Genomic DNA, 16353 nt, shown 5'->3' on the forward strand with positions numbered 1-16353 from the left:
AACACCTGCTTTTCAGGTGTGGTCCATCCCGTGCCCAGCAGTAAGCCTGGCTCAGAGAGGCTACATTACACATACTCTGTTGTCTGTGTGTGAGGCCAGAGGCTGACATGGCTGTATGTGTTTCTCTATTGCTCTGCACCTTATCTTTTAAGATAGGTCTCTCACAGAATTCAGAGCTCACCCATTGGCTGTCTGGCTGGCCAGGGACCTCCAGCGATCTACCTGTTTACCCCACTCCAACTGCCAGGGTTACAGACATGCACTGCCATGCCTGGCTTCTGTGCGGGCACTGGGGATAGAACCCAGGTCCTTGTGCATACGCAGGAGGCACTTTACTGATGGCACCACCTCCCTAGCCCACAGCTTTTGAATAGACGAGGCAGGCTGTATACTCTAAAGCCCAGAATTAGGCAGCTAGAGAAAGAGAGAGGTTGGACTTTGCCATCAGCACCACCCAGAGGCCATGATGACCTGGGTGTTCCCACTACAGTGGTCCAGAGAGGCAAAAAGTTCTGTCTGAACTCTGAAGAGCTGCCCACCTACTCGGCCCTCAGTCGCACTGTCCAGTGCTCAAATCCAGCTGCTCTGGGGAAACAGGCCCAAGAAGGCCTGGCTGTACCCCAGCCTGGTGGCCAGCTTGGCATTGTTGGGCTGCAGGCTGTAAGTGCCCATGCCATGAACGCATGCAAGAGTGGAAAACTGAGAGAATCCTGGGAGTGGGAGGAAGAGGAATCCAAGCCCATCCATCTGCCTTTTATAGATGTGGACGAATAGGCTCAGTGGCAGGGCCTTCTACCAGTCCCTGCTAGGGCTTAAATCCTTCCCCACAGGGTTGTAAGAGCAGATGATGGGACAGCCATCCATCTGTGGATTCCTCTTAAGGGTCCAGGGGGGTGGGGTTGTCTCTTGGGAGTAGCTGGCCTTGCCTCTTTCCAGCTGGCTATTAGCTCATGTGTACAGAGAGGCACATTCAAGGAGGGGACCTGCCCTAGTTTATAGCACTCTCAGCCATAACCCCCAGGTACCTTGGCCCCCAAAACCCGGTGTGTTCCTTTTGTCTCTGCCCCTGGGTGCAGCAAGGCCGCTGAGCAGATTTCCCATCAGTCCTTTGAGCAACAGGATTGCTGGGAGCTGGTTGCTGTTTCCCTCCAGCTTGGTCTGGCCCCAGGAATTATCCCCTAGCTCCTCCTAGGGGCTGGGAGGAGGTCGCAGATGCAGAGAGGAGGATGGTGGGCGGGCGGGGCCCAGCTGTGCGCTTGGGGCCCTGCTGCTAGGTTGTCGCGCCTTTATAATAAATAACAGCAAATAGTCCATCCGCAGGGCATCCTTCACGCCAGTGGCTAATAACACGGCTATTAATGCCCCCGCAGACGGCGTGTGCAGCGCACGGCTCTGACGGATGTCCCAGGCCCTGGCGCAGTCATAAATCAGCCCCTCTCCTGGGGCAGAACATGGGGAAGTGTCATTTTCCATCTTGGTAATGAATTGGGGCTTCCCTGCCCTGCCCAGGGCACTGAGGAGTTCTGAAGTTGCCAGGATTACGGTTTGCAGAGGTACTGCCCCTCCCCTCTTCACCCTTGGGAGTCTAAGAGGAGCTGGCCTGGCCAGCCACTTGCTGTATAGCCTTGGAGAACTCACCCCACCACTCTAGACCTGTCTGTCCCCTCCAGCCAACAGAAGGCCCATACAGGGGACCAGTTTAGATGATGCCAGTGTGACCCCTGACCGGGCCCACCCTGGATTTCTCTGGCCACAGCAGGGCAAGTCCAGGTGGAAGGGATCTTGCTAGTTTGGGGGTAACAGGCATCAAGGCTGGTGTCCTTCATTCCCTAAGCTCTTGCCTAACCATCACAAGGCTCACTGTCGTCCCCTGTGTACAGAGCAGGTGGCCAGCAGCCCAGGTAGGGAAGGCCCAGAAGGAGATAACAGTCCCTGCTGTGGCTCATTCCCAAGCCGTCTCCCTTACGCCTGACAGAACCCTGGAGTGGTCCCTACCCTGGCAAGCAGAAGGCTCCTGTTTGGGGGCCTTCAAAGGGCAAGACTCAGTTGTCCCTCTCATATGCCATGTCCCCTCCAGGTGGAAGAAGACTTGTCACCTTTCTTTACAGCACCACCCCTGGTGGCCCTTTCTCCTTTACCCCAAACTCTTACCTCCTCTGCTGCTGCTCCCTGGAGCCTCTGGGTCCCACTGGCCACTGCTTCAAAGTTCCAGGCCACACTCACATCCTTGGCCCCATGTCACCAGCAGGCTCAAAACCACAGACTACAACCTTGGGGCAGAGGGAGCATGGAGGCACACAGAGACTATAGAAGTCTTGTAGTCTTCCTTGTGGCCAGGCCTCAGATATGCCTGCAGATCCCCCGCTGCATCTTCAGCACCCTAGGCCACAGGCACCGATGGCTTGGCTCTCCGAAGTGAAGGTTGTGTGCTCGGGGTGCACAGGGCACCCCCGGGGACTCCTGAGCTGGGCATGCCCTACAGCCCAGAGCCAGTCCCCCGGGGATGTGGCCTCTCCTTGGCCACCACGTCCACCACAGCTCTTTGTAACTCTAGTCTTTTGTCCACAGGCTGCACCTCTCCCAAAATGTCCCTGCTAGGACTGCTGGACTGCTGCCTTCTTTTCTTTACCAAAGTTTTTTTTTTTGTTGTTTTGGGTTTTTTTTTTTTTAAATCCCTTTAAGTCACTTGGCAGAATGGCTCAGTGCAGAGAGCGCTCTTGCGTGACAGAGCTGAGAGGGAGCCACTCTCCAAAGACTCAGTATTCCTGCCACTCAGGCTGCATCTGTGTGTGTGTGGGTCTGTTACCCCTCTGAGGAGTTCAGATGTTCACCGCAGGCTGCAGCCGCCTCGCCTCGCCTCGCACTGCTGAGCTGTCAGGCCTGTGTGCTCCGCTTTGGGAAGCCACTTTAGGGGGCAGGGGCTGGTCTGCTTGGCTGCTCCTGTATGTGGAGAAGCTTCTGAAGTGGGTGAGGCAGAAGGGTCGGTTACTCCTGCTTCAGCCCTGGGGCTCAGCTGTCCAGAGTGGGGCCTTTCTCACCTGCTGCCTGGTTCTTCACCTGCCAAAGAACACAAGTGATCAACCCCAAGGAAATCGAGAGCCACAGGGACATCCGAGAGCCACAGGCATCCATGGCCACAGCCGCGTTGCTCTCATCCCTTCCCAGTCTCTGTTTTTTTTTTTTTTTTTGTTTTGTTTTTGTTTTTGTTTTTGCTTTTTGAGACAGGATCTCACTATGTATCCCCGGCTAGCCTGGAATGTAGATCAGGCTAGCTAAACATTCACACAGATCCTCAGGTCTGGTTTTGGTTTGCAGTGCTGGAGATCAAAGCCAGGGCTTGGCAGGCACTTTGCTGCCAAGCCACATCCCTAGATCTGCATCCTGGACAAGTACCACTTCCCTCCAAGCCAGGCAAGGGTCTGAGATTACTGTCCCCACCGCTTGTCACTTTTCCAAGCAAGGTAATGTACGGAACCCTTCCGTGTAACTGCCTGAAAGGAGTGGGCAGACAAAAAAATGAAGTTTAGGGGCTTGGCAAGATGGCTTAGTGAGTGGGTAAATACACCTAGCACCAAGCCTGGAGATCTGAGTTCAGTCCCCAGGAACCCACATGGTAGAAGGAGAGAACTGACTCTCACAAGATGTCCTCTGACCACACACACAAAGTAAACAGATAAGTGTAATAATAATAATATCATCACCATCATCAACAACCAACAATGAACAATGTTTGGGGAGTTCCTGGCCATGCAGAGCCACCCACCCAGCCCAGAGCAGCCTCCATTTCCCCAGCACGTGCTTCTCTGACTAAATATCATTTGAATGCTTCGACTGGGCCATCCTGGACTTGGCTTCCAGAACAAGCTCAGCTTTTCTGGCTCATCAAAGGCCAGTGAGGTAGGGTTTCCACTGTCCTAATCTCTGTCCCTCAGTTGTCTGTCTCCTGTGGGACCAGGCTTTCTACACCCTGCTGCCCTTTCTTCTGTAGAGACCTGGGGTGCTGCAGGCTGCCCCTACAAATACAGAACAAAACAATGTTATCCCCTCCTGGTTAGCAGCCAGCCAAGAAGGCCCAACTGTGGTATCTGCATTCCTCTGGAGGTACCCTTGTTTAGACAGGAGCTTTGATGGTGGATCTGAGGGTACAAGCTCAGCTGTCATCAGGGCATGTTCCTTTTTACCAAAGGTGGCTGGTTCAAGGCCTACTAGGTGCCTGGAGCTGGCATAACCAGGGTGCATATTTAATAAGTTCACATGCCAAGCAGAGGTGGCTGTCCATGGCTTCAGCCCACAGGAAACACATGGGAAGAATAGACTATGTGGTCAGTGTATAAAGAAATGATGGGGTAAGGGGCTCTCTCAGGAGCCTTTCCCAGGAGAGCCATTCAGGGCTGCAGGTACCAGGAGGCAGGTGGGCACAGTCCCAGGCAGGCACAGGGTGAGGCTGGGCAGGAGGGAAGATAAGCCTGTTCCTGCAGAGGGGGCAGTGGTAGCTACAGCCTGGACCATTATTGTCATTACCACCCGCGAGATTTCATCCAATTATAAACTGTAATTTCTCTCTGAAAGCGAGGGATGGAAAGAGTCCAGTGAGGTCATCTGCCTTCCTGGACAGGACAAGGAAATTGTTTTATATGCTAGAGGTGGAAGGTGGCAGCTAGGCCACTGCACACACACAGGATAGGGTCTGTGTCCTAGGAGCCTGGAACCCCTGGAACCTCCTCTCCATAACAGACACAAACCAGAGTTCTTCTCTTGAAATCACGGGTTCAGGAGGAAGGTAAATTCACCCTACTAGATGTGTGCTTGACTCAGGCTCCTCCAGCCCCCAGGAGCTAGCTGGTGCTGGCCTACCGTTTTTAAGGCCCCTGGGCCTGGTCAGCCTGGCTCACCATTGCAACCTCTGCCTTCCATATGGCCTTGCAGTGCCCCACACTGAGACTAATTCATACATCCCAGCATGCACTGACATCCACGCAAGCATATGAACATGCACATCAGATACAAAAACCCAACACAGGCAAACATGAAAACAGAAGTGTACACAGACACCTGTACGCATCTCTGCACACATTTAAACCCATGCACATGTGCAAAAATGAACACGTGCACACGTATGGATGACTGCATGGTCAAGATGTTCATATATTTGCCCCTAGGAATGCATGTGACATGCTCCCATGAGAATACACAGAGTGACCGGAATGCGCACATACCCACATTTGTAACAGGGCCCACCTGTAGCACGGGGGCCTTTCTCCGCTCTGTCACCCTCCTGTGAGAATTCTTATATGCCATCCTTTCCTCCCTGCATTAGGCAACCCTCTCTCTGAATATATGGTCTCACAGTTATAATGGAGGTGATGTAACAAGGTGAAAAGGGAGAATGTGAAGGCTGGACACTCTCGTGCCTGGCTCAGTGCCATGGGCACCTGGCATACTTCTCACTTTGCTTTCTCACTGGAGAAAACAAAGAGTCTGAGTCAGGCTCTCCTGGACCTGCTCCTTACCCCGCCCACTCCACTGCCTTCCTTGAGTCCTCAGAGCCTCCTAGGAACCTTTAGAGTGTAGGCAGAAGGTTTAGCTAGGGTCTCCTTTCTGAAGGGGCCTCTCTGGGATCTGAGGCATGTCTTGGCTTTCCAAGCCAGCTTGCCAGTGTGAGCCCAGGGCATTGAAAATGGCTCTTCTCACCTGTGGGTGCTTAGTTATGGCCACCTGCAGCCACTGCACCAAATGCATGTGGCTTGGAAGAAATCTATAAATGTGCCCACCGGCAAGCACCTGCCCCAGAACCCTGCTAGATTGAAAGGAGCCATGCCCCCATGCCCCTGCAGTGGCTGTCAGTGCTATCCTGTGTGTTTGCCAAGAAGTCTTTTGGGCCCTAGGAAACCAGAAATGAATGGGCTCTCCTTAGCCCCACAGGCAGCTCTGCTGAGCCCCTCTCTCCTGGACCTCACCCATGCCCAAATTCTGATCTAGTTCCTGTACCAGCAAACCTTTTTTTTTTTTTTTTAAGTCTATTGAGTAAAATCTTCCATCTGTCACACATGGTTCTTTTTGTTACCAACAACCCTGGTAACAGTATTGGCAAGCGCTGGGTCCCCAGCTCCACTTTGTCCTTGGCATTTTGATCTGATGGGGCCATTCATACTAAGATCTAGCAGGGAGCATGCGCTCTATCCTTCCCTCGTGTCTGAGTGGTCATCTCCCCTAAGCCTGGACCAGGCTGGTGGGTCAGGGAGGGCCAGCCATTCACAGGCTGAGAAGGTGAGGGGTGAGCTTTACAAGATTCCTCAATCTGCAGGAGAGCCAGGGCTCCAGATTCTAGGTGCTTCCTCTCCCCACACCATGCCAAGACCCAGTGAAGCAGGACCGTGTCTCTAGACAGACAGACACAGCCCTCCAGGCCCCAAGTCTCTCCCAGGCTTTCTCATGCCCCCTACCTCTCCATTTCCCCCATCCATCCCTTATCCATCTCCTTCCCACCCACCCAGCCTTCCAACCATCCAGCCATCTCCCCTCCATCTTGTCTACCTTGTCTATGTGCCTACCCACACTCATCAATCCACCCAGAATCCATTCATCCATCCGACCCACACTCATCTGTCCATGCAGGATCCACCCATCCATCCATCCATCCATCCATCCACTTTCATTCCGCCCATCTCTCTGACCACCTATCCCTATAATCCATTCAACCATCCATCCGCCTCACCTAACAAACTCAGTCCAATCATGCTCCAGTCATTGTACAATACGCCGGGGATCCGAGGAGCCCAGTCCCTAGGAGGTCTCAGCCTTGTGGGGAAGCCAGTGGCTAACAGAAACCACAGTGTGATACACATGCCAGGCGTAGCTCAGGAGAAAAATGATGAATGTGAGGGGGAGCTTCCTGAAGAAGACAACACTGTCCTATGATTGTGGCACCCTTCAGGCTCTCCTGATAGACACTTGAGAACCGGGTGGAGGCAGTACAGCCCACGTCTGTCCCTCAGGGCTTGTTGCAGAATTTGATGGATCTTTAGTTTTTCTGTTCATGCTGCCTTCCAGATCTATGCTTGCTGATATTAATTCCTGTATTAGCAATTAGCCTACCTGCTTTGCTCCAACCTCTGGCTCTTAGGGATGGAGTTTCATGTGCACGGTATTAATCAGACGCCTGGTGTGTTCTGTGCAGACCCAGGTAGGCTCAGTGGCTAGCCCATTTAGCCAATCACATTTGATACGAAAGAGTGTTGCTGCCTCCTTGGGCAGAGCTGTCCGGTAGCTCAGAGGGCAGAGTTCCCATCAGAGCCACAGGCTGGAGATGGGGGCAGCAGGGAAAGGGGATTTGCTCTCATTCAAACTACAGGCTGCAGGCAACAGCTGTATCCTGCTTTTCCAGATGAAGGGACTGTGATCAAACAGACTTTGTTTGAGGCTGCTTACTGCCCCGCCCCCAGGGTGGCCAGACACAGGGCCTGCTCCTTTCTTCTTCATCACTAAGGGTGGTCACTCCTCTTAGGCTGGTAGCATTGTCACCACAGTAGCAGGGCAGAGTGACAAGGACGGAGGGCTGTAGGCCAGGAAAGGGGCCAAACTGCTCTTAAAACAAGGTCAGCACAGTTGAGAGTTGAGTAGGAAGTTTAACTGAGGCAGGGAGGAACAGCATGTGCAAAGGCTCAGGGTGGGAGGACTTGTGCCCTCTGAGGGCTGACGGCAAAGCTCTGGGTCAGTGGAAGGCAGCAAAGCTGGGGTGGGGAACGGGAACCTGGCTTCAGAGGAGCCCTGATCGGTATGCTGAGGGAACTGGTCTTCATACCAAGAGTGACAGGGAGCCTGCTGGGAGTGTCCAGGCAGGAAAGAAGAGGCCCCCACTTGCAATTTCAACAAATCCATGTGAAGAACTTGGGATGCTAGGAGTGAGGGCTGGGCTGGGGGCAGTGGGGAACAGGGTCCGGGGAAAGGAGCTGACTCAGGAAGCCACCAGGTTCTGCTCCCTGAAGCCCTGCCTGGTATTCCGTGAGTACCATTTTCCTTGCTAGAGCAGCTGAGCGCTCGCTCCTGGTAGCACCAGAGTGGGCCAGTTTCCAAATGGCTCCCCAGCCTCAGCTCTTGGCAGTTCCAGACAGGGGGAGCACAACATGGGCCCCAGATGCTGTGCTTTGGCAGCTGGGAGCACGACTCCTTTTCCTGCTCTGGAAGTAGGGCTCCTCCCTCTGCCTCTTCTTATGTTTCAGGCAAGCCCCCCCCGCCCCCCACAGCCTGGCACCCGAGGAGCAGTGGGGTGGGAGGGGTAGAGGTGAGTCTGCTAGGACAAGTGCCTCCTGACAAAGGCAGGGTTTTAGGGACTGGTACGTGTGTGCCAGCCAGGTCGAGGGTGCCTGTGGGAGTCTCCACTCTGGACCACTGCCAGACTCTAGCTGTAAAGACAGATACATCCAGAGCAGGGAGGCTAGCAGGAGTGTAATCTCAGAGGTGCATGTGTGTCGCTGTGTGTACACATATGTGCATGTGTGTAGGCCAGGTGATGTTCTTTAGATGCTGTGTGGGACAGACCTAATCTGGGGACAAACCCCGGCCCTCTGCCACAGAAGCCTCTCCCTTCACGGATGGGCAGCTGTGGTGACAGGTGGCCTGTGACTTTATTCCCAGTCCTTGGTGCTGGTGCTGAGAGACCACACGGGGCATGGACAGATGCCACCTGCCCTGCAAGGGCTATGTCCTCTCTTGGATGACCCTGCTTCTGCAGGTACCAGGGCTAGGGAGAAAGAGGCCCCCAGATTCCTAGGATTCCCACAGGTGGCTGGGCTCCCAGAGGGACAGATGACTGTCCTAAGTCTCTGCAAGGAGAGTTTACCAGGGACCATTAACTTGGGACTCGGTCATGGAGGCCGTGGCCTGACATGGCCCATTGCTCTAGGCCCATAGGATGGGGCTGGAGTGTCCGCCTCTGGCCCATGGGAAACTGCTGGCCCTCTGTCTACCAGTGCCCAGTCAGGAGGCATCTCTGCTGGCCAGGCCTTACTCATTAGGCTTTGCTGTATCTTGACACCCCCCCCCCACACACACACACCCAGACACACACACCCAGGAGGGCCTTGAAAGGCCTGGGGAGCCATGATGATGAGTCTGGTGCCAGTAGCTAAGGTCAGAACCTCTTTCAGGAAATTGACCCACTTTTGCCAGAAACATCAGTGGCTTCTTGACCCTGTCTACCTGACCACAGTGCCCTCAACTGGTCCCACCTTCATCTCTGAGCACTCTCACATGTCCTACAGGCCCAGTGATGGACCACACACTGTAGGTGTGTGTCTGTGTGTGTCTGTGTGTGCATTTTTGGTGCCTTTTGTTTTTTGATGTAGGGTCTTAATGTGTAGCCTGGGCCTTGCCATGATCTTCCTGCCTGTGTCTCCCTGATGCCAATATTACAGTGTGTACCACTGTGCCTGGCCTCCCACACTGTAGCTCTTTTTATTGATTTGTATGTGGGTATATGGGTGTATGCTGGTGTGTGAGAGTGCATGTAGACATACATGCGTGCATACCTACGTGGTGGGGGCAGAGCTCAAATTCAGGTGTCATTCCTCAGAAGCTGTTCTGGGGTCTAAGACAAAGTTCTCATCAGGACCTAGAACCTCTCCCACGAGGCACGGCTGGCCAGCCAGCAAAGCCCACAAATCCTCCTGTCTGTATCCCCCCCAGCACTGCGATTACAAGGGGCACCCTGCTGCCCCTGGCTGTATTTGTGCATGCTGGAGCTCAAGCCCAGGGCCTCATGTGTGTGTGGCAAGCACTTTACTGACTGAGCATCTTCCAGCTCTCAGTAGATTTGGAAGCAGTGCTTTACTGGCCCTGTGGCTCAGTGGCTCGTGGGCACATGGTGGGTAGTCCCATGTGGATGCCCTCCAGGGGGAAAGCCAATGGGGTGACAGGGATCCCAGGCCTCCTCTGCATGGATCCTAGGAGTGTGTTAGCCCCTCCTCCAGCTGTTCCTAGCATGCAGAGGTAGAGGTAGGAGGGTCAGAAATTTAACCCCCAGTCTTAGTTACTCAGTGAGTTCAAGGTCATCCTGGGCTATGCGAGATCCTGTCTCCAAGATAAAGGAAGTTTCAAAAGAGAAAAAGAAATAAGAAAAGTTAAAAGAAAAGAAAGAAAGAAAACACTCAAATAGCTAGTCCTCCCCAGATGTCTGTTACTAGCTTTACTCAAAGTCACAAGCTGGGGATTCCAGGCCACACTCCTGCCTGCTGTGCCCACTCCCAGGGACAAGTTCCCTTCTGCCCCTTCAGTCCCCCCTCCTCCACCAGAGGTATCTGAGCCAGGGGATCTTCACATATGCTGGAGTCTCCTGCCCTTCCTTCCTGTAAGCTGGCTCCGTGGGCTGGGAAGGCTGGGAGCTCAGGCCAGGCGGCCAGACTCTTAATATTTACAGCCAGGCTCAGGAAGCCATTAGCTTCCTTTTCTTGTTGTTAATTGAAAGAGGAGAAAGTGGTTGTAACACTTCAAAAGGACTTAAAGTGCAGCCTGCGAGACCTGCTGAACTGGGAAGAAGGAAGGAGAAGGAGAGAGTGTTTCATAAACGGGGGCCTCGCCAGCCTCCCCCGAGGGTAGCTGCGTCTTCCTCTCTGCAGCTAGGCAGTGCCTTCCCTCCAGGCTCCCTTACGTGGGCTCTGCATTATGCGTTCCCTTTTCATTTGGGAGCCTGCCTTAAGGAGAGAGGGAAGGAGGGAAAGGATCCCCGCACACTCTTGTTAATAACAAGCCTCTGTGCGGCAGTAGCTTAATGAGGCCCCTGGCACCACAGATCTGGAGCGGCGGGGCCTGGCGGCTACAAGCCACCCCCCTCCCAGCCTGCAGCCCAGACTCAGGGGCTTGGTACAAGCCATGACTGCCCCCCACCAACCACCTGTGACCTTGGATATGTTTCTGGCTCAGATGTACTGTGGACCCCAGGGTTGGCCGAGAAGGCTATGGTTTGGTGGCAAATGGAGGCCTATGAGACTCCTGGTGGACAGTCCAGCAGGGAGAGGCCTCTGGCCTCTGTGCTTGGCTCTCTCTGCCACTTTCCCACCCACAAATGATCTTGCTGCTGACCCTGAATGTTGGGCTGCAGGAGGCTATGTAAGCACTGTGAACAGCAAGGCTTTGCCCCAACCAGGCTCGAAGGAGGACTCTAAAGGGTTCCAGGGCAGAATGTGGATCACAGCAAAGAGCTTGCCTTGTGTATTAAGCCCTGGGTTCCACTCCTAACACAAAAAGGGGGGGGGCGGGGAACTACCAGTTTGTAAAGAAGTGTTGTGGGTCAAGCTTGAGGACCTGAGGTTGGTCCCAGAACCCACGTTAGAAAGCCAGGGTGTGATGCACTTGCTCCTAACTCCAGTGCTGGAGTGAGTGGTGGCCGGCCAACCTAGCCTACTTAATAAAGAATTCACCATCTCGAAGAAAACTCAAACTGGAGGGGCAGTGCCTGAGGTTGTCTGCAGGTCCCCACTTGAACATGGGTGGGCACACGCCAAGCACCCCAGAGGCCTGGCATTCGGGTCCAGCTGGTACCTGTCCCTCTTCCAGGCAGCCTTCTCTGGTCCTTCCTTATTTCTGGTCTCCCTTACTATGTCCACTCAGGCCTCCCCTGTGCCTTGATTCCTCTGAGCCTGGACTCTGTCAAGCTCAGGGGCTGACTGTAGCAGACATGGGGTGAGAGGTGTATGCCTTGCCCCGGCTCCTAGTTGCTGAGCAGGCTGCATCATAGGAGCGATGCACACTGAAGAAGGTGAGCTTCCCCTTCCACTATGGCCAACAAGGATGCTGTCCACGTCCGGGCTCCACCCAATGTGGAACAGCCTTGCTGTTCACAGTGCTTAGCCGCTGTGCAGAGCAGGAGTCCCAAGGGGATGAGGGATGAGCGGGCTGGGCAGCCCAAGGAAGAGGACCAGCCCTGCCTTGTTTCTTAGGCCTGAGAGAAGAGCGGCATGTCTAGAAGCCCAAAGAACTCCAAAGGCAGAGGGAAGAAGCAGCCTTTCCCAGAGGCCAGTTATGAAAGGTCTATCCTCAGCTGGTAGAGACTGCAGAGTCATATGTGTGTGTGTGTGTGTGTGTGTGTGTGTGTGTGTGTGTGTAGACATTAGCAATTAAAAGCTGCAGCAAAGACAACCACTGAAGTTTTCTTATTAGTGGCTGCCATCAGACCCTGCCTCTGTAACACCTGTTAGCCGCCCAGGGTTGTAATAACCTTCAAAACAAATGCTCTGAGAGAGGCTGAGTAAGGCCCGCTTCCAGCACGGTTGTGTCCCGCACTAGTGCCTCCCGCATCCTTAGCTCACACCCAGCACAAAGCAGGCGCCTGCATACTCACAGGGGAGGGCTGCCTGAGAGGGAACATGGGGTCCGTGAGCTAGACTGGGGTACAGGAAGCTACTCATTCTGGCCAGACACAGGCTCTGTCTTCAACTGTCCCCTTTCTCTTCCTCCCTCTGTCCTGGATTCCAAGCCAGGCAGGCCCTCCAGCCACTCTGGCCTCTACACCCCCAGAGCATCTAGGAAGCCCAGAGCCAGGTGCCTTTTGTGGCAGGGTTAGCACCTCTGCCCATGCCAGCCCCCACCCACAACGCCCGCCCGCCCACCAGGCCCTGCTCCTTTGCTTAACTTGACATTCTGTTTGCTTCTCCCCATCCCAGCCCCTCCCCGACTGGAATACTGATTTTACCCAGCGCTATGCTTTTTCAGAGCCAAAGGAAAAGGCAAGTTCATGGGTAGAAGCAAGCCAGAGGCCTCCTTCCACAACCATCTCTGGGGTACTGGCCACCCCAGAATACCACCCACACCCTAATGTAGGCCAAGGATGGCACCAGCCAAGAACATAGCCTTTTTAATACTCTGGGGCATGCTGTTGGCCCTGGTTTGGGATGGCTGTTTTTTTTTTTTTTGGGGGGGGGTCTCCAGGAGGACACCTTGTCAGTTTGCAAATCAGCTTCTGATGAGCACTGGTCAGAAAACGGTGCCTCCCCCCCCCACACACACACACAGAGCTGGACATCAGATGGCACAGTGACCTCCGTGGAGGGAACCTACATGGTTCCACCGTCTTGAGGATTTTATTTTTCTTTTTGAGGTCCCTGAGAGGCCTGGGGCCTTGCAAAGAGTTGGCAGAATGAAGGGTCAGCCCCAAATCCCTGGATGACTTGAGCAATCCTTTGATCCTCTAGGTGTCAGCTGCTTCCTTGGAGGGACTCGCTGTCAGGAGAAAGGCCTCACTCTCTTGGGACTCCTTAAGATGAGCAGATTGCTATCTCTGAACACCAGTTTTCCTTATCAGTGATGGACGAGGTATTCCAGGGTCATGGATGGTTTATAAAGCAGACCCAGCAGGCTCCACATTTCAAGCCACCAGTGCCACCCTAGGGGCATGTGCTAGGGAGGCCATGTCCCCACGGGAAGTGGTGAACATCCTGCGGTCTGACCCCCATCTCAGCCCCACACGGCGTTAGCCCCAGCTCTCACACGTCACTCACCCCAAGCCCCAGTTTAGCATCCTAATGTCCCCGGAGTGGAGATTGAAATGATAATGGCAAGAGACCTGGCAATACATGGACCACGATAAAATCAGAATCTCTGTCGCATGGTACCGTGTCTGCTGTTACACAGTAGGCTACCCCTACTCCCAGTCCCATTCCTATCCCCTCATTGTCCTTAGAGCAAGCTACAGCCTAGGTCCAATGACTGAGACTGCCCTGCCCTGAGGTGCTGAGTCCCTGGCCTGTAGCAATATCCTTCCCCTACTCTGCTTCCTCTTAAGGGCTTTCCCAAGAACTCAGTTGCTAATCTTTGTCTCAGACTCTGTTTCTGCCAACCCTACCCAAGATGAACCCAAACTATTTCCTGGGGACTCAGTGGTGCACCCCATCCCTATTTCAGCCTGGTGCTGCCTCTACCACTGAATAGGGATCTGCTTGAGGGCCAGGCATGAGGCCTGGGCTGCCCAGTGCTTGGGCTACTGGCACCCCCTCCCCCAGCAATGCTCCCAGCCGTGTATCACGTCCCCTCCTCCCAAGGCTCCCCTGCCCAGTCCCCAGGGCCTTAGCCACCTGTGAGCAGGCACAGCTGCCCAGGTTGGGTGATGAGCGGCAAGGTAAGGTTATTTTGCCGCCTTCCCTCCCTCAGGGGCCTCGTCATAAATTACCATCGATCTGCCGAGGGCCGGGCTGGGAAATAAAGCACTGGGCTCAATAATTGTACCCTGCTGCCCGAATTTACTTATTTGTGGCTTTCCTACCCACTAGGAAACGTAACGATAAATAACCGCTGACGATTAGGCTCCCAGACAGGAAACACACTGTACACTCGTTTCCAGGGGCCACGAGGGCTCCAGTTCCACCAGCCAGCAATGCTAGCCTGGATTTGGTTTGCACTTTCTCAGCTCCTATCCTGGGCTCCAGACCTAACTGGGACTGGAAGCCTGGGGTGTGGGAAGCAGGCAGGGAAGGGGCCTCAGCCCCCAGCAGGGCTAGGGCGGCAGGACTGATGGGCTCCAGGCATGCTGTTGTCTCTCCTTTCCGTTGCCCTGGAAGATAGTAAACTTTACCACACCCACTAGGGGCCTGGGGGGTTAACTCAGCCTGTAGAGCGTTTGCCTGACACAAACTCTGGAACTACACAAACCAGGCGTGGCCGGCACATCTTTAACCCCAGCATCTGGGACCTCGAGGCAGGAGGAGCAGGAGTTTAGGATGACCCATGGCAACTTTAAGACCAGCTTAGGCTACATGAGACCTTGTTTCAAAAAACTAAAAGAGATGTCAGGTGGTGGCAGCTCAACACCTTTGATCCCAGCACTTGGGAGGAAGAGGGAGGCAGATCTCTGAGTTCAAGTCCAGCCTGGATATACAATGAGTTCGAGGACAGCCAGGACTATACAGAGAAACCCTGTCTCAAAAATCAAACAAACAAACAAATAAAACCCAAAAATAAACAACAACAACCTAAAGCCAGTGCCTGGTTCAAGTTTTCTGTTTCATAGAGGAGCAGACAAGGCTCAGAGAGGTTAAGTATGTGTCCTGCCCCAGGTCACACAGGGCAGGGTCGATGCCAGCAACCTTATCATTTGTCCCTCTGTAAGCCGGTACAGACACCTGAGCTCATCCACTGTCTCAGCAGCATCCTCGTGGCCACTTCGGCCTTCATGCCCCTATCTTGTGCGAGTGGCCAGGCACTCAGGATGTCACTGGGCTCACCTAAGAGCTGGGGGTTAGCATGAGTGAGAGAGAGAAGTCCAGGGCAGCCGTAGCAGCCAGGGGAGGTGTTTGCCCTGCCTAGGGCCACACCCGTCTTCAAACCAGATTTTAGAGCATGACGATGTTTCTGTTACAGATGGGGAAACCAGCAGCTAGGGTTCCCTGCAGGCTGAAGGCAGGGGGTTCAATGGAGGGGCAAGGCTGGAGCTCACTGCCCTGCTTGAAGCCTGCTGAGAGCAGGTATAATTCCTCAAGGGCCATCCACTTTTTCTGTTTGAGATGAGCTCCCTCACCGGCCTGGAACTCTCAGTGGTTTTCCAGACTCCTGGCCAGTGAGCCCCAGTCATCCACCTGTCTCTGCCTCTCCAGCCCCGAAGTATGCTGTTCGTTTGTCTCTGTTGTGGTGGTTGTTTGTTATGTGGGTTCTGGAGATGAGAGTCAGTTCTGTGAACCATGTCTCCAGTCCCCTTGTCCCCATTTCACCAACAAAGCAGCTCAGACACAAATCAGTGACTTGTCACACAACCTTGCTGGAAAACTCAAATGAGGCAGGGAGAGCAGAGTGCACATGGCCAGGACTGACCTGCTGTGGATGTTCTGACGGCCATGTTGGAAGCCCAGCAGGGGCAGGTGAAATTCAGGTTACCAATTCCCAAAGAACCTGAAGCTCCCAGGACAGCTGTGCCTAGGGTCCCTCTGTCCGGAGGCGGTCCCTTTCCCCACCCTCTACCCTGGCCCCACCTAGCAGCTGAGCCTTGCGAAGTGACGCACACACATCTCTCCATCTCCTGGTTACTGTTCCCCCAGGTACCTGCCTGGTTCCTCCCCGGAGAAGACGGGGGTGAGTTTTTATCCACTCACCTGAGCCACTCGGTCCCCAGGCAGTTCAACTTAATTTGTGCCAAGCACTTTCTGAGTAACGGAGTCCCTGGGGCCATGGAGTGAGGGAAGGACAGGGCAAGAGGTAATGGTGGGAGACAGGACAACGAGGACATGCGCTGCTGGTTCTGGAACTCTCAGGCTGCCCACCCCCGAGGGACTGTCACATTGTACCCAGCCACCAGCATCACTCTTGAGCCAATCCAACCTAGTCCAGTTTTTCTACCTCTGCCACCTCCAGAAACAGGGGGCTGAAGACTACCAG

General features: G+C 54.2%; 2 protein-coding genes across 3 annotated transcripts in view; one reads left to right on the forward strand and one right to left on the reverse strand.

Moving 5' to 3' along the window:
• The window catches only part of Macrod1 (mono-ADP ribosylhydrolase 1), a 143788-nt gene that overhangs the window by 46506 nt on the left and 80929 nt on the right, over nucleotides 1–16353 (forward strand). The gene's annotated exons all lie outside the window — the stretch shown is intronic.
• Flrt1 (fibronectin leucine rich transmembrane protein 1) overlaps nucleotides 1–16353 on the reverse strand; it is a 71440-nt gene that overhangs the window by 8035 nt on the left and 47052 nt on the right. For both annotated transcript variants that reach the window (XM_021151364.2, XM_029472747.1), the window contains exon 2: nucleotides 2152–3057. The gene's annotated coding sequence lies outside the window, so the exon portion shown is untranslated. The remainder of the gene's footprint in view (nucleotides 1–2151; nucleotides 3058–16353) is intronic.

Source organism: Mus caroli, chromosome 19 (genome assembly GCF_900094665.2).
Source record: "Mus caroli chromosome 19, CAROLI_EIJ_v1.1, whole genome shotgun sequence".
NCBI lineage: Eukaryota > Metazoa > Chordata > Mammalia > Rodentia > Muridae > Mus > Mus caroli.